This window comes from Schistocerca nitens, chromosome 3, assembly GCF_023898315.1.
Source record: "Schistocerca nitens isolate TAMUIC-IGC-003100 chromosome 3, iqSchNite1.1, whole genome shotgun sequence".
In the NCBI taxonomy this organism is placed as follows: domain Eukaryota; kingdom Metazoa; phylum Arthropoda; class Insecta; order Orthoptera; family Acrididae; genus Schistocerca; species Schistocerca nitens.
The window spans coordinates 565,989,913-566,015,101 of NC_064616.1; the positions used below are offsets into that span (position 1 = coordinate 565,989,913).

The 25,189-nt window shown below is 42.9% G+C and overlaps 1 protein-coding gene and 1 non-coding gene across 2 annotated transcripts in view; one reads left to right on the forward strand and one right to left on the reverse strand.

Moving 5' to 3' along the window:
• Positions 1-25,189, reverse strand: part of LOC126248471 (klarsicht protein) — an 892,903-nt gene that overhangs the window by 555,855 nt on the left and 311,859 nt on the right. The gene's annotated exons all lie outside the window — the stretch shown is intronic.
• Trnap-ugg (transfer RNA proline (anticodon UGG)) lies at positions 8,923-9,006 on the forward strand. The gene has a single exon. It is a non-coding gene; the product is annotated as a tRNA-Pro (tRNA).

The window sequence follows — 25,189 nt, forward strand, 5'->3', positions numbered from 1 at the left end:
CTCTGTCCTCAACTGCTTTAGTTTGGCATAAATGATGTAACCTGCAATTAAAATGGAAATGCCGTGTGGCTAGGGCCTCCCGTCGGGTAGACCGTTCGCCTGGTGCAAGTCTTTCGAGTTGACGCCATTTCGGCGACTTGCGTGTCGATGGGGATGGAAGGATGATAAGAACACAACACAACACCCAGTCCCTGAGCGGAGAAAATCTCCGACCCAGACGGAAATCGAACCCGGGCCGTTAGGTATGACATTCCGTCGCTCTGACCACTCAGCTACCAGGAGGTGGACAACCTGCAAGTGAAGTACCGATAATGTCAGCTTTTCAGAGTAGATTAATAAGATTCTCCTCGAAATTCAGAGAAAACCGTAGCCGCGCGGTTTAAGGCATCTTGTCATGATTCGCGCGGCTCCCCCCGTCGGAGGTTCGAGTCCTCCCTTGGGCAAGGGTGTGTGTGTTGTCCTTAGCGTAAGTTAGGTTAAGTTAGATTAATTAGTGTTTAAGCCCAGGGATCGACGACCTCAGCAGTTTGGTCCCATAGTCCTTACCACAAATTTCCAATTTTCAGAGGAAACCCTTAGGTGATGAAACCCAGTAAATAAACTCCGCCTCTGTCTCGAATTCTGAATACATCAAGATAGAAACTTAAGAAGAAATTCCTCTCCCCTATTGACGTTCGACAATTCCTTCAGAACCTTCCTGTCGCTTTGAAACACCCACAGGGCACGATTTATGATTAAGTAAAAACGTTTTTACGTGAGATTTCCATCACAAAACAAAGCTTGTGTTGCATCAAAGAGGTGTATAATGTTTATATAAGTCGTTATGTTGCATCCATCTAGATAAACTACTGTGCTGACGTTACACAATATGGCGGCCAGCGCTGCTTGTCGCTGCCACCTGGAACATTTGTTAACGCATATATAGCCTCTCTATGTTGATTATACATACCATTTGATTATATACCATTTAAATACCCATGTGTGCTTCTACAACTCTACAATTTTTTACTTCCCATTAATCTCACTTTTAGACGTCTGTATCCCCCGTCTGCCTGCTTGGATTGCTACACTGTTATATTTTTCTACTTTCGTCAATTACTACGTTATCTCCTATGTTATCCACCGATGTCTACTGAGCATCGTCTTTCGTCTATTTCTTCCTCTGTTGTCTTTATTACACCATCTATCAAAGCTACCCATTCGTTTTCTACTGCATTCCTTCAAACTGTTTAAGTCAATCTTGGCCTAAAGCTCCTTTTGACACTATCAGTAACCTCTAGTTCTTTCAATTTCTCTACGTATATCTACTTAATTTCTTATCTTTCGACAGATTCTTCAGTTTTAATCTGCTGCTTATAACCGACTAATTATGGCTGGAGCTAGCATCTGCACTTGGAATTTTTTTTGCAATTTGAAGTCTGGTTAACATCCATCATCCACGTATACAGCCTTCCTTCATGAATCTTTAACGAAGTATTAGCAGTGATTAGTGACATGTGTAAAAGTCTACCAGATGGGTTCTCCTATCACCCTTTTCCCCAGTCCAACTACTACTAAAATTTTTTTCCTTAGCTTTCTTTTCCTGCTATCAGATTTTAATCCCTCACCATAAATTTTCACTTTCCATAACGAACTGAGCAATTTATTTTATATCGTCGTACATGATTTCAATCTCCTCCCTCTGAGGAACTTTTAGGGATACTTACTTCTCCTACTGTGGTGCATCTGGCTTTCTCCCCCTCCTCTTTACGATAATGCGTTCACTGCACCTATCCAAATTTATATTTTCTTATTCATTATTAGACCTAGTCTTGCATTATTCCTATATAATTTTGTATTTATAACCCTGTAATCACCTGACCCAAAGTCCTGTTCATCCTGCCAATGAACTTCACTAATTTCGACTGTATCTAATTTCAACCTATCAATTTCCCTTTTTAAATTATCTAGCCCACCTACCCGATGAAGTGATCTAAAATTCCATACTTCGACCCTTAGAATGCCAGTTTTGTTTTCCTTGATGGCGACATACCTCTGAGTAGTTCTCGCCAGGAGATCTGAATTGGGGCTATTTTACCTCTGGAATATTTTACCCGATAGGATGCCATTATCATGTAACCACACAATAGAGCTGCATGCCCTTGTGAAAATAATAGTTTTAGTTTCCCTTTGCTTTCAGCCGTTTGAAGTACCAGCACAGGAAGGCCATGTAGACTAAAGTTAAAGTCCACTCCTCCAACTTCTGGAAAGCTGCTGCCTGTCTTCAGGACTCATACGTCACAGATGGTCCTGCGATGTTGTACAGTTGTGACACGCAAGCCACCACCTCCCCACGGCGAGATCCATGTTCGGGGAAGTCAATTTTTCCAATACTTGAAACGCAACTACTATTAGTGGGAGAATGATACAGGCTATGCTTGTCGGTATGTTCATTTAACACGCTCTTATACCGTTTTATTGTTTGCTTCTCGAAATGTTGACGTCTTGTCAAAGGATGATTTCCGCGCGTTCTGAGCTAAAGGGAACTTGCAGTTTACTTCCGAGAATTACTGTAGGTGAAGGAAGTGAGACCAGCTTCTGCAGAACATAAAACGAGCGTCTCAGCGCTGCGTCACCTAGTTGAGTTCGGGGACCTGCTATTAGCGCATGGGAGAAAATGGAAGGCCAGCGAGTTGCTGCTCTCGCTCTACCACCGCAGCCTTTAAGATTTCCCAAGAGCCAAGCAATCTCCGACAGTTGGTAACTAATCCTTTGAAACGCACCAAACTGATGTCGATAAGCACCGCACAATTTAAACATGATCTTATCCAGAAAGCGTTTTCCAGTGAAGAGTACAGAATAAAAGTAAATATGAAACTATCCTTGCTACTAAATTTACTAAATTACTAAATTGTAAAATTTTTTGTACGATGTGCAGGCAGAAAGATCTATGGACAGTCAAGGCTTTTCCAGTTGTCTGAAACTGGAGGGAACTTTATGATCTAAGATTTATATTGTGTTGTCTTTAATCATTTTAATGCAGATGTAAAAGATTCACGTTTGATAGGATCATCTTGCTTTTCTGTCTATGCGATACGCCTTTTATTTTAAATAAACAGGCACAATTGGGCAGGACTAACCCAGCGCCAAGTAAAAATAAGAAGATTTTCATTTAATTTGTTAGTGACTCACTGGAGTCAGCCGCCTTTTCATCAGTGAAGAGGTTCTTGAGTATGAAAATGCAGATAGCCCTAAATTACGCATTTCATCAGACAGAGTGGGCCTGCGAAGTGATGTTTCGGCTTTACTATCAGTTAGCATGAGCATCGGTTTACGAGATGCAGACAGCAAACCTCGTACTAAGGAATATTCCTATTTTAGATGACATGGACGTAGCCGTTTCAGTTTGTTTTACCTAATGTAGACGGTCTGTAGCCACATCCTAACTAACGCTCAAAGCATCATAATGCGAGACTAGTTTTAAGACGCACCAGTTACAGTGGAGATTCTTGACTCGCAATCCTAAAACTAGCTAACAAAGACCTTACACTTTGTATTGCAATAAGTAACTGAGATAATTCGTTTAAGCTGATCTGTGGGAGATATCTGTCCAGTAAGAATGATTCAGAACAAATTAGCCGCGGCACTACCAAATTCCCTAAGATAAATGTATCGCCGTATGTCCTGAATTCGCTACGTGTCATTTAGCAGTGTACTACCAATTTACCGTTCAATAAGGAATTCCGTCACAGTTCTCCATCAAAACTATCTGTTTGGTTCACCTTCGCGGAAGACTATAATTTTGTAATTTTTCTGGGGAATTGTGAAAATGTGCACCAGAATCACATTTTCTGTGCTCTCTAATGGGATGTTCTGCCCGTGTAAGCTAAGTTCCAGGTTCCAGGAAGAGAAATAATAAATTTTAGCAAATAGGTCATCACAGACGAAACGATAAATGCACGCAAGCTTACACGATGCAGTTTGCCCTGGATGGTTACTTATTCCACAAACATATCTGACAATATTAACAACAAGTAACTGCTTCCTACATTGAATTCAGAACCGGAAGCAGTATCCCCGTAACAGCAGCTGGGTTAAAAAAAAAAAAAAAAAAAAAAAATTGTCCCAGAGAATCTGCATTCAAGTCTATGACTTGGCAAAGTGAATTCTCAAGTTGCCTACAACTGCATATTATAGAGGAAATTGTCTTAACTATCTATGAAACAGCAAGCGAAAGAAAGTATACGCCTCCACGAAAACAGTTATTCTGTTACCACCACTAGTAATCAGACTATGTAAGAGGAGATTTCAGTGTCTCCTTTATGGCGAGAGCGAAACAAATGACAACAATAAAGTAAATGTTTTCTGCATATGACCTGTTCCAACAATTCCTTGCCGGTGGGGGTAGCCGCGGGCTCTTAGGCGCCTTGCCACGGTTCGCGCGGCTCCCCCCCGTCGGAGGCTCGAGTCCTCCCTCGGGCTTGGGTGTGTGTTGTCCTTAGAGTACAATAGTTTAAGTCAGATTAAGTTGTGTGTAAGCCTAGGTACCGATAACCTCAGCACTTTGGTCCCATAGGAACTTACGACAAATTTCCAATTTTTTTCCCAACAATTCCATTCATGAGAATTAGCAAAATTTTCATTGGGAACAACTGTACGCCATTCGTAAACGCCTCTGAATACCATGGTAGCGAAATGAAATTAAGTAGCGCATAGTACTGAAATGGGAGTTCATTTTTTTAAATTTCATTTGCTACTACTTACAAAAAACGTACCACCTAGTGACTAATACATGTCATGTTTTTACAATATTACATTGTGCACGTGCATAATATAATATTCTTCTAGCAAAGTTTGAACAATGCTCCAGCTTTAAACATGTGTAAAGTTAAATCTAATTAGGAAAGAGAAATTACTAAATTTAACGACTTATGTATGAAGAAGATATGAAAACAGCAAGACAGGAAAGAATTTAAATTCATTGAATGCCACCACCGATGCGGTCCAAGAAGGAGAACCTCAGAAAGACTTTGATCCTCTCGCTCCTGGGCAGTCACCGCCCGATCTTTTACTACTCACCATCCGAGGGCGAGGACCTCAGCGACATTGTGCCTCTTGTCCTCAGATGAAGTGATCCTAGCTCTAGATCGGTACCTGTTTACTATCGTAAAATAATACGTGCTTTCCTATCTGTTAACTGTTACTACTTGTTACAAGTTTTGAGAACTTTATGTAGGACGTAGCAGCCACTGTACTGTTCTTAATATTATTTTATGTCTGGATCTGTATATGTATATCACTGTTTGTGTCTGCTTAGGCCACTGTGTCATTCCCCGTGTTACACTGTCGAGCTCCTTGTATGTCCTTTCTGACGGTTCCATATGGTTGTTCTTGTCTGTTGCTTCGTATAAGGTTTGTGACACTTTGTCAAATACGGGGTGTTTCAAAATAAATACACCGGTTTTAAGGCTTTGTAGTATTTATTACATTCAAGGTACATAACACATCAAATGTAAGAGCAACTCTGTTTTTCTTACACGTTTGAGCGCCATTCGTCATAAATCGAGTCGACAGGCGAGTTCTTCCCAAACCTAGATCAATGTGTGTGAAAATCGCATGGCGTCAGATCGTGTGTGAACTGGAGGTCATGCAGAACAAGCTCTATCATGCGGCCCCTTGCGACCAATCCAGTGGTTGGATAACGTTTAACCAATCGCGTACTGATTTATGCTAGTGAGGCGGCGCACCATCTTGCTGCCAAATAAAGTCCTGCGGTTCACCTGCTTCCAATATTGGGTAAAGAGCCATAATTATAGCTCAAGTGTCTCATTAAAAGACTCCACGCAGACGTCACCAGAATTGCTAATTGACGACTAGCCTTCCGAACGGATTTCTTGAGCTACGCGTTAAAGACACTCACTAGTTCAACACGGCCGGCCTCTGTGACCGAGCGGTTCTAGGCGCTTCAGTCCGGAACCGCGCTGCTGCTACAGTCGCAGGCTCGAATCCTGCCTCGGGCATGGATGTGTATGATGTCCTTAGGTTAGTTGGGTTTAAGTAGTTCTAAGTCTAGAGGACTGATGACATCAGATGTTAAGTCCAACATTGCTTACAACATTGCTTAGATTGTTAGAGACATTTAAGTTCAACACGTTTTCCAATCACTCTTGGTCCTTCCGTACTCTTCCCTTTGAGCACAGGTATACAAACAAAGCTGCTGAGTTACTCTTTCATTTGATGTATTATTTATAAATTCACTTGATTGAATGTAATAAATGCTAAAAGCCCTTATATTCATTGTGGAACACCTCCTTTATTGTTCAGTATAGATCCGACTGCCGTATTATTTGTACAGTGTCGTCATACTCTTTCCTTGGTCTTATGTGTGTAGCTGTGTTCAGTATAACACCACATGCTTAGGTGATCCATGTTCTCCACATGTGCATTTGTGTCTCTCTGAGACAAGAATGGCGTAGATGTGCTGTGTATGGGACGTGGCCCGTGAGAAAATGAACCATGTAGCGCACTGAATCGACACGGATAGCGTCTCCACCGACGTTGCGCCAAAAGTCCCCGACATCCTGAGCAGTATGCTTCTTTGCACATGCCTCGCAGTATTTTTGAAGGTTGCACGACAGTCGACGCGCCCGGGCGCATGCCGAGGAACATACTATAGACTCCACAATGGCTATATGATACGTGCGTATTGTCTTTACAGGTAGTATGGATTGCGTAGGATTCAGGCTTGCCAATTTATGCATTAATTTCGTTGCTTTGTCGATCCCAAGTCTCGTGTGCTTGTTAAATGTTAGTTCTTCGTCGATGTGCATACGCAGGTATCTTGTCAGTCCTTTGTATGTTGATGTTGCCACATTTAATGATTGGTTTTTTGAGTTCACCTTTGAGTAATAAGTATACTGTTCTATTTGCTGTGATCGTGGGTCTATTGTTTTTGCATCAGTCACTCACATTCATGAGAAGTTGAATGGTCTTCGCCTCTAACTGTGCTCTGGAGTCCGCATACACCACGGACAGCAGGTCGTCAGCATATGCTACTAACCGATTTACTCTGTCACTTGCATCTGAGTTCTTTAAGAGTCGCTCGATGGTAGGTTTTGTGATTTTTCTTTACGACGTTTTGGTGGTCTGCTCACCATTCTACATCTTTACGTTTACAATAATCAATTAGGCTGCAATATGGGGCAGTTGGAACTTTCATTTCTCTTAACATTGCGAATAGCGCAAGCCACCATAGGTTGTTCAAAGCACCGGTGATGTCAATTTTGTTACAGCATATTTATCTTCCGTATTTTTAATTATCTCTAATTATCGAACGACTGCATCATCTATTGATTTTTGTGGCCCGAAACCATGCTGGTGTGGACTGAGGCTGAGGAGCTGCCTGTGTGATAGTAGTGTCTCACAGAGTAGCCTCTCTTGCAACTTCGCCAGCATGTTCAGAAGGAAGATGGGCCTGTATGCCTCGGGATCAGTCATGTCCTCCAATTTTGTTAATAATAACTGCATTTGCTGACTTCCGTGAGTCGGGTATTCTTCTTTGTTGTAATGCGTCATTAAGCAGATCCCTAGAAAGAGGTATAATCTGTGGTTCGGCACTATTTATTGTTTCAGAGTGTGCCATATCTCAGCCCGGAGCTTTCCTGTTCTTAATTTTCGTGCTTGCTCCTGGGTGAACAGGATGGTGACTCCGTCGTTTTCATAAATATTTTCCATATGTCTACAAGCGTCCGTGTGATGATGTTGGTCGGGTCATCGTCCAGAAACAGACTGTTTAACAGATACTCTCAGTCGACCATCTCCAGCCCTGTATCGCAGTACCGTCTGATTGCTTTAGTGTTGACAGTAACATGGTGTCTTAAGTCTACCCGTCCGTAATTTAAAAAGCGCACGCCATAAATAGTTATCACGGGCCGGTCTGGTGTTAACTTACGCATTTGGACTAATTGTGTTCAAGGTCATCACCCACTCCATCATCTCCCCCCCCCCCCGCGAAGGGGGGGGGGGGGGAACCACCAGGAACTGATCCAGGTCACACAGGGGATCCCCCATCCGTACCCTACACATAGCACTTCTACCAATGTACCCCCCCTCCCACACCGGACGGATAAGATTAAAGCATCCTCTCCCCACTCCTGCTTTTGTAGCTACAGCATTAGGTGGGTGCCTTCATACTTGCACTATCACGATGTGACTACGTATTAATAACAGATTACATTTAACGTTACACAGTTTTTGTCATTCGAAGCACCAGCAGAGACCACAGCCAGGCAGATATGTAAGACTCATTATTCAACATTTCTTGCACTTTTCTATATTTTCTATTATTTTACATGTTTTCCGCATTTTTTACAATAATTCGTATTTTTTCATATTTTTACATACTTCTTCCATAGCCTACATGTAAAAGTCCATGAATATATATGCTCTTATTGCAGATTACTGCAACGAATTAATTTAAAACGAATACGCTGTTGCAGAGACTTTAATTATGAAATACCACAAAGAACAAACAAACCCTCCAGAAGTTACATCTGTATTACCTGTTTTTAACAGTGTGTGTTAAAACGAGCTTGTTGTCAGAAATAATGACCTCACTGTATATTGAGCAAAATCTCGGTAAATTTATATGACGTCATAGGAAAATTCTGAGGTTTACCGATTTCCAAGACTATCAACCAAACATACGTTATGGGCGTATAAGAATTAGCGCAGCACCACAAAATACGCACCTGGAGGGGTGAGATTACCTCCAACCACCTGCAGCGAAAAGTAAGTCGCCTGTGGGGTAGAGCACACTTCGAATGCCAACGCGTTGAATGTTGAGTATGGCCGCAACCGACAACACTATGCTAGCTGGAAACCCAAACACATGGCCGAGAAATTTGCAATATTTTAGGTGTCATGTTCTCCAGCGTGAGGCTGGCCGGTGTGGCCGAGCGGTTCTAGGCGCTTCGGTCTGGAACCGCGAGACCGCTACGGTCGCAGGTTCGAATCCTGCCTCTGGCATGGATGTGTGTCATGTCCTTAGGTTAGTTAGGTTTAAGTAGTTCTAAGTTCTAGGGGACTGATGACCTCAGATGTTAAGACCCATAGTTCTCAGAGCCATTTGAACCATTTGATCTCCAGCGTGACCGTCCTGGTTCCTGGCAGAAAAATCATTTATGAAAGCAGGCACCCCAGACAGAGCCATCCTGCCCACGGCAAACCAGTCGTAACCTGTCGGCGGAACTATGTGAACGGTTATGCAGATGAGGCCAACGGCCTTACCGCAAAGTAACACCGGTTCCCATCAGATCAAAGTTAAGCGCTGTCAGATTTGGCTAGCACTTGGATGGGTGACCGTCCGGTCTGCCCAGCGCTGTCGGCAGAGGGATGCACTCAGCCCTTACGAGTCAAACTGAGGAGCTACTGTACTTGATTGAGTAGCGTCTCCGGTCATGCAAGCTGAAAACGGCCGGGAGAGTGGTGGGCTGACCACAGGCCTCTCCATATCCGCATCCAAAGAAGCCTGTGGGCTGAGGATGACATGGCCGTCGATCGGGACCGTCAGGCCTTCAAGGCCTGTTTGGATGGACGTAAGTTTCTGCAGATAAGCATCATCCCATTCCCCTTTTCTCTCTGGACCAATCAAAATCAAACTTCCAAAACTTCCGCTTATGCATGGGCGATCCTATTTTCAGCCAGACAGCACTTCCAAATGGAGTGAAGAGACGTAAATACAATATAAAAACAAATATATCCTCAATATTATTAGTACATGCAAGATTGCTGTAAGGTTTGTATACTAATTACAGAAAAAATTCTAATATATTCATCGCTAGGGAAAGGAAAAAGTCTCAGATTTGCTTGTCCTGGTACCCAGTAAAATAGACAGGATAACTTTTACTACGTCAAATGGTCACTTGATATCCTTTAACGTCCGCCTTGCTGCAAGACCTATCCAGTGCCTATGCGTCTGCAATACAGTATGCTCGGTTCCTTTTTGTTTTGAAATAATGTACACACGAAATGTTTAAGTGTTAATAAAAACAAATGTGTTTTATCTAATAATTGTACTGCCTCACGCCCAATTCAATTCCTCAACCAGAAGTGGACGAGTTAAACACCTGAATTGAAACCATCGTAGAACGGAAACATTACGTTTCCAGAAATGGGTCCCTATTCAAGATACTATGTACTCACTCCACTCTAAAAGTACTAGAAATGTGTTATGGGATTTACCGAACATCCTGCCTGTATATGTATCACACAGGGTGTCCCTCGTAAGAGTTGTCAGGCACATTTTCTCTTGTGTTTCAGCAAGTATTTGCAATTTCGTTTTTTTTTTCAACGTATACCTGGACTAAGCCCAAACAAATACTGTTCAACACGTCTTTCATGCGACGACCAGCGTCGATGGACAGCGTCGGTTTGTTTCCCGTAACAAACAATGTTGTTATTAAATCAGAATTTTACGTGTCCATTCGATAGAGCGCTACCAGAGTAGTCTAGTAACGATATCCATTTTACCGATAAGTATTAACGGGAACAGCAAAACACGAGGGGTAGATGGCACTCCAGCAGCGACTGAGCAGCACGCTTCTGCATGGCGGTAACAGTCAGGGCGAGACAGCCGTGCTGTCGCTGATGGAGTACTCGTTATTTTTCATTTTTACTGGCTTTGTTAATACATGTCAGTAAAATGAATATCGCATTAGAGTAATCTGGGATCGATCTGTCTAATGAGCACGTAAAATTCCACTTCGAAAATAATTTTGTTTGTAACGGTAAACAAACCGACGCTGGGCGACGCATGAAAGACGTAATGAGAAGAACTTGTTTCGACTGACGCCAGCTACACAATGCAAAAACTGAATTGCGAGTATCTGCCGAAACACCAGAGAAAATGCGCCTGACGAACCATAGGAAAGACACCCGGTATGAACTCCGATTTATAATATACACGAATAATTCCGATTTGTAAAATCAGCACCAAACTCTGAGTTGCTTCCAACTTCACACGAAGAAATACTGAAAATAATCAAATCATCAAAAAACAGTAAAGCGCCTGGTGAAGCTGTAATTATCGCAAAATTATGAAAAGTGAGCCACAAAAACATAACACCAAAAGTTCACAGAATAATATGTCTGGAAAACAGATAATATCCCAAAAGAATGAAAGAGCGCCTTAATACACCCACTCCACAAGAAAGGAGACAAAACGGATCCGAACAACTACAGAGGCATCTCACTTCTTCCAGTAACTTATAAAATCCTCTCCAAATAGCCGGCCGGAGTGGCCGAGCGGTTCTAGGCGCGTCAGTCTGGAACCGCGCGACACCTCCGGTAGCAGGTTCGAATCCTGCCTCGGGCATGGATGTGTGTGATGTCCTTAGGTTAGTTAGGTTTAAGTAGTTCTATGTTCTAGGGGACTGATGACCTCAGATGTTAAGTCCCATAGTGCTCAGAGCCATTTGAGCCATTGGAACCTTTCCAAAGCTTTGCTGGACCGACTTGAACGTAGGCGATTATCAGGCGGTATTCAGGTAAGGGAGATCCTCTATTGAACATATCTGGAACCTCAGAATCATACTACATGTCAGACGATGCCGCAACACTACAGTCACATTTGTGGATTTCAAAAAAAAGCTTACGATTCTGTTGACACGCAAAAGCTTTCTAACAGCCAAGAAGAATTAGGAGTCGATAGAAAGACCACTGCCATCATCCTGTTAACTTTATCAGAAACCATCTCAAAAGTGAAATACATGGGAGAAGTCTCAAACCCATTCGAAACTCACGCCACTCTTGTTCGAAATTGTATTGGAAAAAATAACCAAAGAATGGGAAAACCATGTCAAGGGTATCCAGGCTGGAAAACAGAAAGGAAAGACAGTCACTGTGAAATGCCTGGTCTTTGCTGATGACCTGACTATTTTAACAAGCAACACAGATGAAGCCAAGATAGCGCAACACGAAATCTTCTGTAAAAGCGGACTCCAAATTTCCTATGAAAAAAATCAGTATATGGACACAAAATCAACCGGGCACTTTCACTAAAAACACATTATGGAAAAATTTCACAGGTCACTCACTTTCAGTACTTAGGAGAAACCATCCAACCCTCAAGATTGAATACGATTTCCAACACAGAAAGAATATTCAAACTGCAAAAGGCTTACAAACTGACACTGAACCACCACAACAAAACAGCAATATCTCGTAAAGCAAAACTACGGCACTACAACACGGTTGTTTTATCGGAAGCCTTGCATGCGGCAGAAACCACAGTTATTGGAGCGATGACAAAAATTCATAACATAGAAAAATAAAAACAAGAACAAAAAATTCTTACAAAAATCTACGGCGCTGTTCTCCGAGACGGAACTTGGGTCACATGACCTACAAAGGAACTCTGCAAATACACAGACATCACAAATAAACTTAGGAAAAAATACGTACAGTTCTATGGACACCTATGAAGGACGGATGAAAAGAGACTCATGAAGAAATTTTTTTAACATCGTTAAAGCAAGCAAATTAAAGACAAAATGGATTAAAGACCAAATGGATTAAAGACAAAATGGATTAAAGACCAAATGGATTAAAGACCAAATGGATTAAAGACCAAATGGATTAAAGACCAAATGGATTAAAGACCAAATGGATAAAAGACCAAATGGATAAAAGACCAAATGGATAAAAGACCAAATGGGTAAAAGACCAAATGGGTAAAAGACCAAATGGGTAAAAGACCAAATGGGTAAAAGGCCAAATGGATAAAAGACCAAATGGATAAAAGACCAAATGGATAAAAGACCAAATGGATAGAACAACACACGGTGATATGTAACAACTGATAATTTAAGAAGACGAAATTTAGGACAGAGTCAATTCAGAAGTAAAACCAAAAACAAGAAAGTTGAACAGATCTCAAGGGTAGAAACGACAGAAAAAATGGACAGACGAAAGGAAGGAAAGAATCAGTGAATTAATTAAGAGGTTTTGGGAGAAAAAGAAAAGAAGTGAAGATGCGATTAGCTCCAGTTTACAAGCTCTCCTGAGAGGGAATAATCGAGAATAATTGTAGTAGTAGTAGTAGTAGTAGTAGTAGTAGTAGTACTCTCCGTCTTCAGGCCACGAGTGGCCTACCAGGACCATCCGACCGCCGTGTCATCCTCAGGGAGGATGCGGATAGGAGGGGCGTGGGGTCAGCACACCACTCTCCCGGTCGTTATGATGGTATTCTTGACCGAAGCCACTACTATTAGGTCGAGTAGCTCCTCAATTGGCATCACGAGGCTGAGTGCACCCCAGTAGCACTACTACAACTAGTAGTAGTAGTAGTAGTAGTAGTAGAAGTAGAAATAATAATAATAATAATAATAATAATAATAATAATAATGTACAAAATAGGCTAAAGTTGTTAGCAAAGACGTAACACCCCCTCATTTCGCGAACGGATCCAGATATCGAAACGAGGTTTCCGACAAATTATAGGACGCTAAGCGGCACGTATTTCCGTATGTGATGAATAGTCTTAACTCTTGTATCCATCTTGTATAACGCTTGTTAATGTTATTTCTTTAGAAAAGAATCGGAGAAATATCGTACAACTGGAAGGCACGTCGGCCAGAAACGGCTACTGCATTGCAAACTCGCACATGCCGGGCTACTTCGTCGTATCAAGCCTTTCGACTGTTTGTTGGTCTGCACAGCAGAACTAGCATTTCTGCCTCAAAATTCCTTGCATGCAAACATGTACACCAATAAGAAGACAGACAGGCTCCCTTTAGACGTCAAATGGTGGCAGGCGATGGATTGCAAAGGCATGTGGAATCAGCCAGAGGAGTGTTATTCGCATCTTGCATCGCCTTGAAACTCCACACCTGTCATCTACCACTATGTCAGGCACTCTGAGAACGTGATTTCGAAAACCTCCCAGAATTTTCTTGGTTTGCTCTGCATTGCTTGGTAGAGCACACTACATTTTTTCCAACGTGTGCTCTTTACCGACGAAGAAACGTATCTGAACCAAAGTAATGTAAATTTATGTGACATGCACCACTGGGCAGCTGAAAATCCACGCTGGCTTTGTCAGGTACAATAACGACGACGACCGTGAAGCGTAAACCTATGGTGCGACATCTCAGAAAATTCCACCGTGGGATTTTACTTCATCCCACGAATGTTAAATGGAAATACGCATGCACACTTTCTCACGAACACACTATCGGTTCTAAAAAGGTACCACTGGATAAGCGACAGTGTATGTGGTTCCAACATGAAGGCTGCTCAGATCACTCTTCTACATCTACATCTACCTTTATACTCCACAAGCCACCCAACGGTGTGTGGCGGAGGGCACTTTACGTGCCACTGTCATTACCTCCCTTTTCTGTTCCAGTCGCGTATGGTTCGCGGGAAGAACGACTGTCGGAAAGCCTCCTTGCGCGCTCGAATCTCTCTAATTTTACATTCGTGATCTCCTCTGGAGTTATAAGTAGAGGGAAGCAATATATTAGATACCTCATCCAGAAACGCACCCTCTCGAAACCTGGACAGCAACCTACACCGCGATGCAGAGCGCCTCTCTTTCAGAGTCTGCCATTTGAGTTTGCTAAACATCTCCGTAACGCTATCACGCTTACCAAATAACCCTGTGACGAAACGCGCGGATCTTCTTTGGATCTTCTCTATCCCCTCCGTCAACCCGACCCAGCACGGATCCCACACTGATGAGCAATACACAAGTATAGGTCGAACGAGTGTTTTGGAAGCCACCTCCTTTGTTGATGGACTACATTTTCTAAGGACTCTCCCAATGAATCTCAACCTGGTACCCACCTTACCAACAATTAATTTTATGTGATCATTCCACTTCAAACCGTTCCGCACACATACTCCCAGATATTTTACAGAAGTAACTGCTACCAGTGTTTGTTCCGCTATTATATAATCATACAATAAAGGATCCTTCTTTCTATGTATTCGTAATACATTACATTTGTCTATGTTAAGGGTCAGTTGCCACTCCCTGCACCAAGTGCCTATCTGCTGCAGATCTTCCTGCATTTCGCTACAATTTTCTAATGCTGCAACTTCTCTGTATACTACAGCATCATCCGCGAAAAGCCGCATGGAACTTCCGACACTATCAACTAGGTCATTTATATATATTGTGAAAAGCAATGGCCCCACAACACTCCCCTGTGGCATGCCAGAGGTTACTTTAACGTCTGTAGATGTCTCTCCATTGAGAAAAACATTCTGTGTTCTGTTTGCTAAAAACTCTTCAATCCAGCCACACAGCTGGTCTGATATTCCGTAGGCCCTTACTTTGTTTATCACGCGACAGTGCGGAACTGTATCGAACGCCTTCCGGAAGTCAAGGAAAATAGCATCTACCTGGGAGACTGTATCTAATATTTTCTGGGTGTCATGAACAAATAAAGCGAGTTGGGTCTCATACGATCGCTGTTTCCGGAATCCATGTTGACTCCTACAGAGTAGATTCTGGGTTTCCAAAAACGACATGATACGCGAGCAAAAAAAAATGTTCTAAAATTCTACAACAGATCGACGTCAGAGATATAGGTCTACAGTTTTGCGCATCTGCTCGACGACCCTTCTTGAAGACTGGGACTACCTGTGCTCTTTTCCAATCATTTGGAACCTTCCGTTCCTCTAGAGACTTGCGGTTTACGGCTGTCAGAAGAGGGGCAAGTTCCCTCGCGTACTCTGTGTAAAATCGAATTGATATCCCGTCAGGTCCAGTGGACTTTCCTCTGTTGAGTGATTCCAGTTGCTCTTCTATTCCTTGGACACTTATTTTGATGTCAGCCATTTTTTCGGTCGTGCGAGGATTTAGAGAAGGAACTGCAGTGCGGTCTTCCTCTGTGAAACAGCTTTTGGAAAAAGGTGTTTAGTATTTCAGCTTTACGCGTGTCATCCTCTGTTTCAATGTCATCATCATCCCGGAGTGTCTGGATATGCTGTTTCGGGCCACTTACTGATTTAATGTAAGACCAGAACTTCCTAGGATTTTCTGTCAAGTCGGTAAATAGAATTTTACTTTGGAATTCACTGAACGCTTCACGCATAGCCCTCCTTACGCAAACATTGACATTGTTTAGCTTCTGTTTGTCTGAGAGGTTTTGGCTGCGTTTAAACTTGGAGTGAAGCTCTCTTTGCTTTCGCAGTAGTTTCCTAACTTTGTTGTTGCAATGCAAATACCAATGAAAAGTCTGACAGTTTGATTAGACGGAATGCGGCAGTACAATGGCTGGCCATGTCTCTTGACTTGACCCCTGTTGATCTATTTCTAAGGGGAGCCCTGAAAGACACAGTCTATCATGAAACCGCCTCCACCTCCCCCACCCACCCACTCCTCCTCAACCTCCTCCTCCTCCTCCTCAACTGCGCCAGACACGATATGCTGTCGAATCGCCACGGCACATCATCCATCTATGTCCCGAACGGCGACGGCAAATGTTGTTTGCAGTCGATGGTAAGCAATTTGTGTATATACTTATGTCGAGGACAAAACTAGATTTCGCTAAGAGAAGCATTTATTTTGTGGGTGACATGTCGACAGTCATTCTGAATAAAGTGTTTAGCTTATTTGAAGTTTATTCCGTCTACCTACAGTTCCGAGTAGTATTTATAAACACATTTGTCAGACAGCAGGTGGTTTACTTTAACAAGCATTCAGGGGTCTCCAAAATAAAAAAGACTGATCAGGTATCTCTTTTTTCGTATCTAAGAAAGTTAATGCAGTAGTTTCCTTTTTCCCTTGAATAGGGCTGTTCATCATTGTCATGCATGAATGACCAGTTTCTTTGTTTCGGCTTTGACAAGTAAGCAGCAAAGGGAATGGTTTGAATGGAAAACCGCCTGACTGAACGGTAGTTATTCCCACAAAAACCTGGAAACGTACACACACTTCAAACAGTTTACGTAAGTCCCATCTGACGCGCCAGAAGCTAGCATTTGCCGTAGTTACACAAAGTCAAAGCTGGCCCAGTTTCGATGTTCTACGGGAAACGACATTTTAACTTAGTGGCGTAGGCCTGTCTTGCTGCGAACAACGACGCAGGCTCGCATAAGAGCTCTGCATGGCGGCGTTTAAATCGCTATAGCTAACTCTGCCACAATGCTTTCCAATTTTAGCATATTTCTCGGATTCTTTTGCGAAGAGTTTCGACCTCAACATTCCCAAGCGTTATATCACTGCACCCGTATCTTCAATCGCTTTCGGAAAACGTTAAGAAAAGTGTATCATTCTATTTAAAAAAAACTCATACTTGTTTCAGTATCTCGATAGAGACAAGAGTTAAGATTACCAATCACACATCGAAAAACATGAACCTTTTCGGGTATGGCCGAAAACCTCATTTCTATACCTGGAATCGTTCATGAAATAAAAAGGGTGTACACTATGTGAACAAAAGTATCCGGACACCTGGCCGAAAATTAATTACAAGTTCGTGGCTGCCTCCATCGTTAGTGCTGGAATTCAATATGGTGTTGGCCCACCTTTAGGCCTTGAGAGCTTCCACTCTCGCAGACATACGTTCAATCAGGTGCTGAAAGCTTTCCTGGGGAATGGCAGCCCATTTTTCACGGAGTGCTGCACTGAAGAGAGGTATCGATGTCGGTCGGTGACGTCTGGCACGAGGTCTGCGTTCCAAAACATTCCAAAGGTATTCTATAGGATTCAGGTCAACACTCTGTGCAGGCCAGTCCATTGCAGGGCTGTTATTGTCGTGTAACCACTCCGCCACAGGCCGTGCATTATGAACAGGTGCTCGATCGTGTTGAAAAATGCAATCGCCATCCCCGAACTGTTGTTCAACAGTGGGAACCAAGAAGGGGCTTAAAACATCAGTGTAGGCCTGTGATGTGATAGTGCCACGCAAAACAACAACGGGTGAAAGCTCTCTCCATGAAACACACGACCACACCATAATACCACCGCCTCTGAATTATACTGTTGGCATTCGCCATACCCACACCCTGCCATCGGATCGCCACATTGTGTACCGTGATTCGTCACTCCACACAACGTTTTCCCACTGTTCAGTCGCCAAATGTTTACACTCCTTACACTAAGCGAGGCATCGTTTGGTATTTACCAGCGTGATGTGTGGCTTATGAGCAGCAGCTCGACCACGAAATCCAAGTTTTCTCACCCCCAGCCTAACTGCCACAGTAATTGCAGTGGATCCTGACGCAGTTTGGAATTCCTGTATGATGGTCTGGATATATGTCTGCCTACTACACATTATGACACTCTTCAACTGTCGGCGGTCTCTGTCAGTCAACAGACGAGGTCGGGCTGTACGTGTCCCTTCACGTTTCCACTTCTCTATCACATCGGAAACAGTGGACCTAGGGATGTTTAGGAGTGTGGAAATCTCGCATACAGATGCATGACAAGTGACACCCGATCACCAAACCACGTTCAAAGCCCGTAGTTCCGCGGAGTGCCCCATTCTGTTCTCTCATGATGTCTAATGACAACTGAGGTCGCTGATATGGAGTACCTGGCAGTAGGTGGCAGCACAATTCACCTAATATGAAAAACGTATATTTTTGGGGGTGTCCGGATACTTTTGATCACAAAGTGGATATACTCTAAAACAAAAAATGATGCTCTACGACGGAGTTTTAAAATCTGTAAAGACGTACATGTACAGACAATCAAATGATTACAGTTTCAGTAAAACAGGGTGATTTATTCAAGAGAAGCAGCTTCACAAACTGAGCATGTCACTAATGCGTTAGTCTCCCTCTGGTCCATACGCAAGCAGTTATTCAGCTCGGCATCGATTTACAAGAGTTGCTCGATGTCCTCGTGCGGGAAATCGTCCCAAATTCTGTCCAATAGACGCGTTAGAATCCCGAGCTACTTGGGAGGGCCCTGCCTGTAAGGCTGCAAATGTTCTCATTGGGGAGAGATCCAGCAATCTTGCTTCCCAAGGCAGGGTTTGGCAAGCATGAAGAGTTTGAGTAGAAACTCTCACCGTCTGCAGGCAGGCATTGTCTTGCTGAAATATCAGCCTAGAATGGCTTGTCATGAAGTGCAAAAACCGGGACATGCAGTATCGTCGACGTACCGCTGTGCTGTAAGAGTGCCGTGGATGACAACCAAAAGGGTACTGCTATGAAATGAAATGGCATCCCAGACCGTCACTCCCTGTTTTCATGCCGTATGGCGGTGGACAGTCAGGTTAGTATCCCACCGCTATCCAGGGCGTCTCCAGACACGTCTTCGCTTGTCATCGGAGTTCAATTCGAAGTGGTTCTAATCACTTAAGACAATTCTATTCCACGCAATGAGGTATCAGGCCGAAGAAGTGTCTGGAGATGACCCAGACAGCGCAGCTGTGCAATACTGAGCGGCTTCGTTTTCTTTCTCGCAGTCTGTTTTAATTATGTCAGGGCACTTAAACCATAAAAGAAATCGTTTCTCCCGTACACATTCTTTCTCCTTACGTTAAATTTTGAAAAAGATTGTATACCCAACTACGTGCTGTTTTGGTGTCTGGCTCACACTCTGTTTTAAAAGAAAACAGGAAAGTTGCGTTTATGGCTTATGAACAGAAAACTACTACGAATTCTGAATCATCTGAAACGTTGTAATCCTACCGTTTGCAGTTTAATGCGAAATTCTGCCACTGAAGCTACTATCCTTACAGGTCTAGCAGCAGGAGATGACTCAAGGTCTCTCGTAACCGGTATAGAAATGATCCCACACGATTTACCCATTTATTTTAAGCTACTTCAGTACCCAATAAAGATTTTGTTGGCTACAACAATGAACAAGGTCAGCGAGAAGGTGGAAGAGCAAATGTACGGGGGAGGGGGTTTGGACACAGTGGGGAGCAGGGGATGGACAAAGAGAGGAGGGAGGAGGACGTGGAGAGAGATCGGGGGAGGAGGCGGTACTTCGGTAACAACAGTCATGGGATACCTGCTAATATCGTGTCGGGTCTCCTTTTGTCCTGCGTTGTGCAGCAATTCGACGTGGCATGCACTCGAGTCGTTGGAAATCCACTGCAGAAATATTAAGCCATGCTGCCTCTATAACCGCCCATAACTGCTAGGACTTGCCAGTGCAGGATTTTGTACTCGAACTGACCTCTTAATTATGTACCATAAATGTTGGATGGGATTTATCCAGACGATCTGGGCTGCCAAAGTATTCACTCACATTGTTCGGAATGTTCTTCAAGCCCATCGCAGGCAACTGTTGCTCGGTGAGATAGCGCACTGTCATCCATAAAAATTCCATCATCGTTTGGGAACAAAGTCCATGAATGGCTACACGTGGTCTCCAAACAGCCGAACATATCCATTTCCAGTCAATGATAGGTTCAGTTGGACCACAGGACCCAGTCCATTCCACGTAGACACAGCCCACACCATTATGGAATCACCACCAGCTTGAACAGTGCTTTGCTGACAACTTGAGTCCATTACTTCGTGGGGTCTGCGCCACACTGTACCCCACCCATCAGCTCTTACCAACTGAAAACGGGACTCGTCTGACCAGGGTCCAACCGATATAGTCACGAGCCCAGGAAAGGCGCAGCTGGCGACGTGCTGTTAGCAAAGGCACTCGCGACGGTCATCAGCTGCTATGGCACATTAACGCAAGACTTCGCCGCACTGTGCTAACGGTTACGTTCGTCGTAATTCCCACATTGATTTCTGCTGCTATTTCACGCAGTGTTACTTGTCTTCTAGCAGTGACAACTCTGTGGCAACTCTCGATCGTTAAGTGAAGGCCGCAGACCACTGCGTCGTCCGTGCGGAGAAGTAACGCCTGAAATATGGTATTCTCTGTACTCTCTTCTGTGGTTCGCGGAATATTGAATTCCCTAGCGATATCCGAAATGGAAGGTCCCATGCGACTGCGCTCGAACTACCATATAATTTACTCTGGTACCCTTAATCAATTTCCGGTGACTCCTTGGGGAAGGGAAAGTCGCCAAGAATCCCAAGCATGTAACCTCATACCAGAGGTGATAAGATCATTATCTGAGGCCGAACTGATTCTGACAGCTTACTGACGGATAGTTTATTTTCATCCCGAGTAACAATGGCCTTACACGCTTTCTTGGTATGCCTCGACGTTACCTTTTTTGTGATTAACACTTGTTGTCCACCATAAATTATATTAATAAAAACATCTCTGAGCTTATTGCATTCTAATGAAAGTACTTTGTATGCTTGTACTTTAAAATTGTGTGGTACGGTCAATGATGCCTTTCAGAAATATGGAAGTAAGGCTTCTCCCTCTTTGTCCTAGGCCATAAATTGGGAAGTAATTTGTATGCAAAGAGTGAGCTACGTTTAACATGAGTGATACATCAAACTTTGTTACACACTGAAGCACAAAAGAAACTGATATAGCCATGCGTATTCAGATACAGAGATATGTGGACAAAAAGTGTCTGGCGCAGTTGTCAGATCGGTTACTGCTGCAACAATGGCACGTTATCAAGATTTAAATGAGTTTCAACGTGTTGCTGTAATCGGCGCGTGAGCCATGGGACAAAGCATCTCCGAGGTAGCGATGAAGAGGTGATTTTCCCGTACGACCATTTCACGAGTGTACCGTGAATATCAGGAATCCGATAAAACATCAAATTTCAGTTATCGCTGCGGCCGGAAAAAGATCCTGCAACAACGGGACCAAGGACAACTGAATAGAATCGTTCAACATGACAGAAGTGCAACCCTTCCGCAAACTGCTGCAGATTTCAACGCTGGGCCATCAACAAATGTCAGCGTGCGAATCATTTAACGAAATATCATCGATATGGGTTTTCGGAGTCGAAGGCCCACTCATGTACCCCTGATGACTGCACGACACAAAGCGGGGCCCGTCAACACCGACATTGGACTGTTGATGTCTGGAAACATGTTGCCTGATCGGACGAGTGTCGTTTCAAATTATATCTTAGCGGATGGACGTGTACGAGTATTGAAACAACCTCACGAATCCATGGACCCTGCATGTCAGCAGGGGACTGTTCAAGCTGGTGGAAGCTCTGTAATGGCGTGGGGCGTCTGCAGTTTGAGTGATATGGGATCCCTGATACGTCTAGGTACGACACAGACAAGTGACACGTACGTAAACTTCCTGTCTGATCACCTGCATCCATTCATGTTCATTGTGCATTCCAGCGGACTTGGGCAATTCGAACAGGACAATGCGACACCCGACACGTCCAAAACAGCTTCAGAGTGGCTCCAGGAATACTCTTCTGAGTTTAGACACTTCCGCTGGCCACCAAATTTCCCAGACATGAACATTGAGTGAATCTGGGACGCCTTGCAACGTGCTGTTCCGAAGAGTTCTCCACCACCTCGTACTCTTATGGATTTATGGACAGCCCTGCAGGATTCATGGTGCCAATTCCCTCCAGCACTATTTCAGACATTAGTCGAGTCCACGCACGTCCTGTTGTACTTCTGCGTGCTCGCGGGGGCCCTACACTATATTAGTACCAGTTTCTTTGGCTCTTCAGTGTATTTTGTTATTAGCAATTGTACTACGTAGTTCATTACATCCACGATCGGTGTATGTTCTGGAAGCCTCCAAGCAACTGTGTGCTTATTATATTTAAATTAGAGCATCTGTTCTTTGTTACTCTTTTTACATACCGGAGAAATCTGCCTTTTACTGTAATTTATGCCTATCCGCAGTGAGGTAGTTGTGTCATATTAGCAAAAAACTGGAAGGAATTAATTCTACAGCGTATTTGAGTGTAAAATATGACAAGAATTCAGTCAGTGGTCGGCGCTTTATATTCAACAGGCAAATGCTTTTCTACACCTTCTACATCCTTACACCATGCATTTGAGTGTTTGTGTGGCTGCCAATCGACGGCATCACTGGACATAGTCGATCTATATACAAACATCCCTGTGAAAGATACTATTAACATTATAAGAAAATATCTACTTAGGTGTAAGAAAATTAGTAATGCAGAGATCTGTGAACGCATAGAAACACACACACCTATCGTGGAGTACAATTCTTTTAGCTTCAACAAGTTTTACGAACAACATCATGGCTTGGCAATGGAAAGTAGCTTGGCTGACATTTACAACAACCATATAGAACAAAAAACACTTCAACTAATCATCACAAGCAAAATAATATACTGCAGAAGTTATGTTGATGATACAATGATGCTTTTTTATGATACAAACAGCAAAAGTGATGCACTGACAGCAAATCTCAGCAAAATGCATAAAAATCTTAAATTCATAGTAGAGCATGAAACAAGTAAGAGCACAAATTTTCTCAATCTTAAAACTGTTAACATCATTTCATCATCTACAAAAAATCCACCAGCACCAAATGTCAGCACTGACAGTTTCTGATATCATAGTCAACACAAAATGTCATATTTCAGATCCATGGTATACCGAATTCAAGAAGTACCCTCGAGTCACCCAGATAAACAAAATGAAATCAATGTAATTAAAACAATTACTCATAATAATGGTTATGATCCTCTTTGACAAACTCCACAACAAAATAAAAACAAATATCAGTGCTCCGAAGAACAGCAATTCACACAACATTCAATACAAAATACATCAGCCTCCCGCGAAACCAAATCTAAATATACGGTTATCACACACACAGGCCCACTATCACTCCAAATTGCATACTTATTTAAAAAGAGGAATATTAAAATCAATTTCTCTACTAATAGTAAATTACAGTAAGAAGTGATCTATGATGTAAATCTTTCCAAGGGCCCAGACAGTAAATCAGGAATATACAGAATCCAACGTGATTCGTTACCATAATTCTACATTGGACAGGCATGCAGACGTTTCGAGCTGCACGAAGTACACCTTGATGCTATAAGGCTTGGAAATTTGAACGAAAAAAAAACTACATTTGCTGCCTACACTGCAGAATAAAACCTTTCAGTGAGAAACATTGAAAGCAACAGGAAAATACATTTAGCCGAAAATGAAGCCGCTATGAATCTGTTAGATGAAAGAAATACACACACACACACACACACACACACACACACACACAGATTCCCTGATAATATGGGCTAACACTCCTTTTCTGAAAACTTTCAGACCATACTTCCCACACTTCAATGTAATAATGTTTGCACATATGTCTGCAAGTCAGGTAATTAATCTTTTAATATTTCATGTATCTGCAATTCTTCAGTATTACACATGCCAATAAATATTAATAGATTTCGATGTATTATCACCATCACTGTTCAAATAGCAAATAAGGATTTCATATAGTTTTTTGTCGTCATTTATTTATCAGTCATTGTATAAAATAAATTAATAAAGCTGTAAATCAAAAAAATTCCGTTTAATTGTCGTTATTTGTCTGTATTAATGTTTCGCAACATGAACATCGTCTTTCCTCCAGGGACCCCCCCCCCAACCCCTCCCCCCACCAGTTGAGTTCACGGATCATTTTCGCAACATTCGCGTGCTGATCCAACTTACCGGTTACAAATCTAGCAGCACGCCACTGAACTGCTTCTAGTTTTCCTTTCATCCGACCTAGTAAGGATGCCGAACACTCGAACTGCACTCAAGAATGGGGGCGCACTAGTGTTCTGCACGCGACCTCATTCATAGATGACATACAGTTTCCTCTATCCCAAAAAACGGGATTCAACTATTGGCTTTTCCTATTATCGAACTTACGTGCTTTTTCCATTTCTTATCACTTCGCACCGTTAACGCTAAATGTTTAACCGACGTGACTGTCATGTAGCACACCACTAATATTCTATTCGAATACTGCAGAATTGTTCCTCCTACTAATCTGCATTAACTTATATTTTTCTATATTAAGAGGAAGCTGCTAGTCATCAAACCTGATAGAAATTCTGTCCAAGCAATCTTGCATCCTCCAACAATCATTTAACGGCGATGATTTCCCGCACACAACAGCGTCATTAGCAAACAACCGCAGATTGCTGCTCACATTATCCGTTAAATGGTTTATACAGATATAAAGAGATCGATCAATCGGTCGATTTGGGGGAGGGGGACTAAACAGCGAGGTCATCGGTCCCATCGGATTAGGGAAGAAAGTCGGCCGTGCCCTTTCAAACGAACCATCCTGACTTTTGCTTGAAACCTAAATTAGTATGGTCGTCCTCCCGAGTGCGAGTCGCCGGCCGGG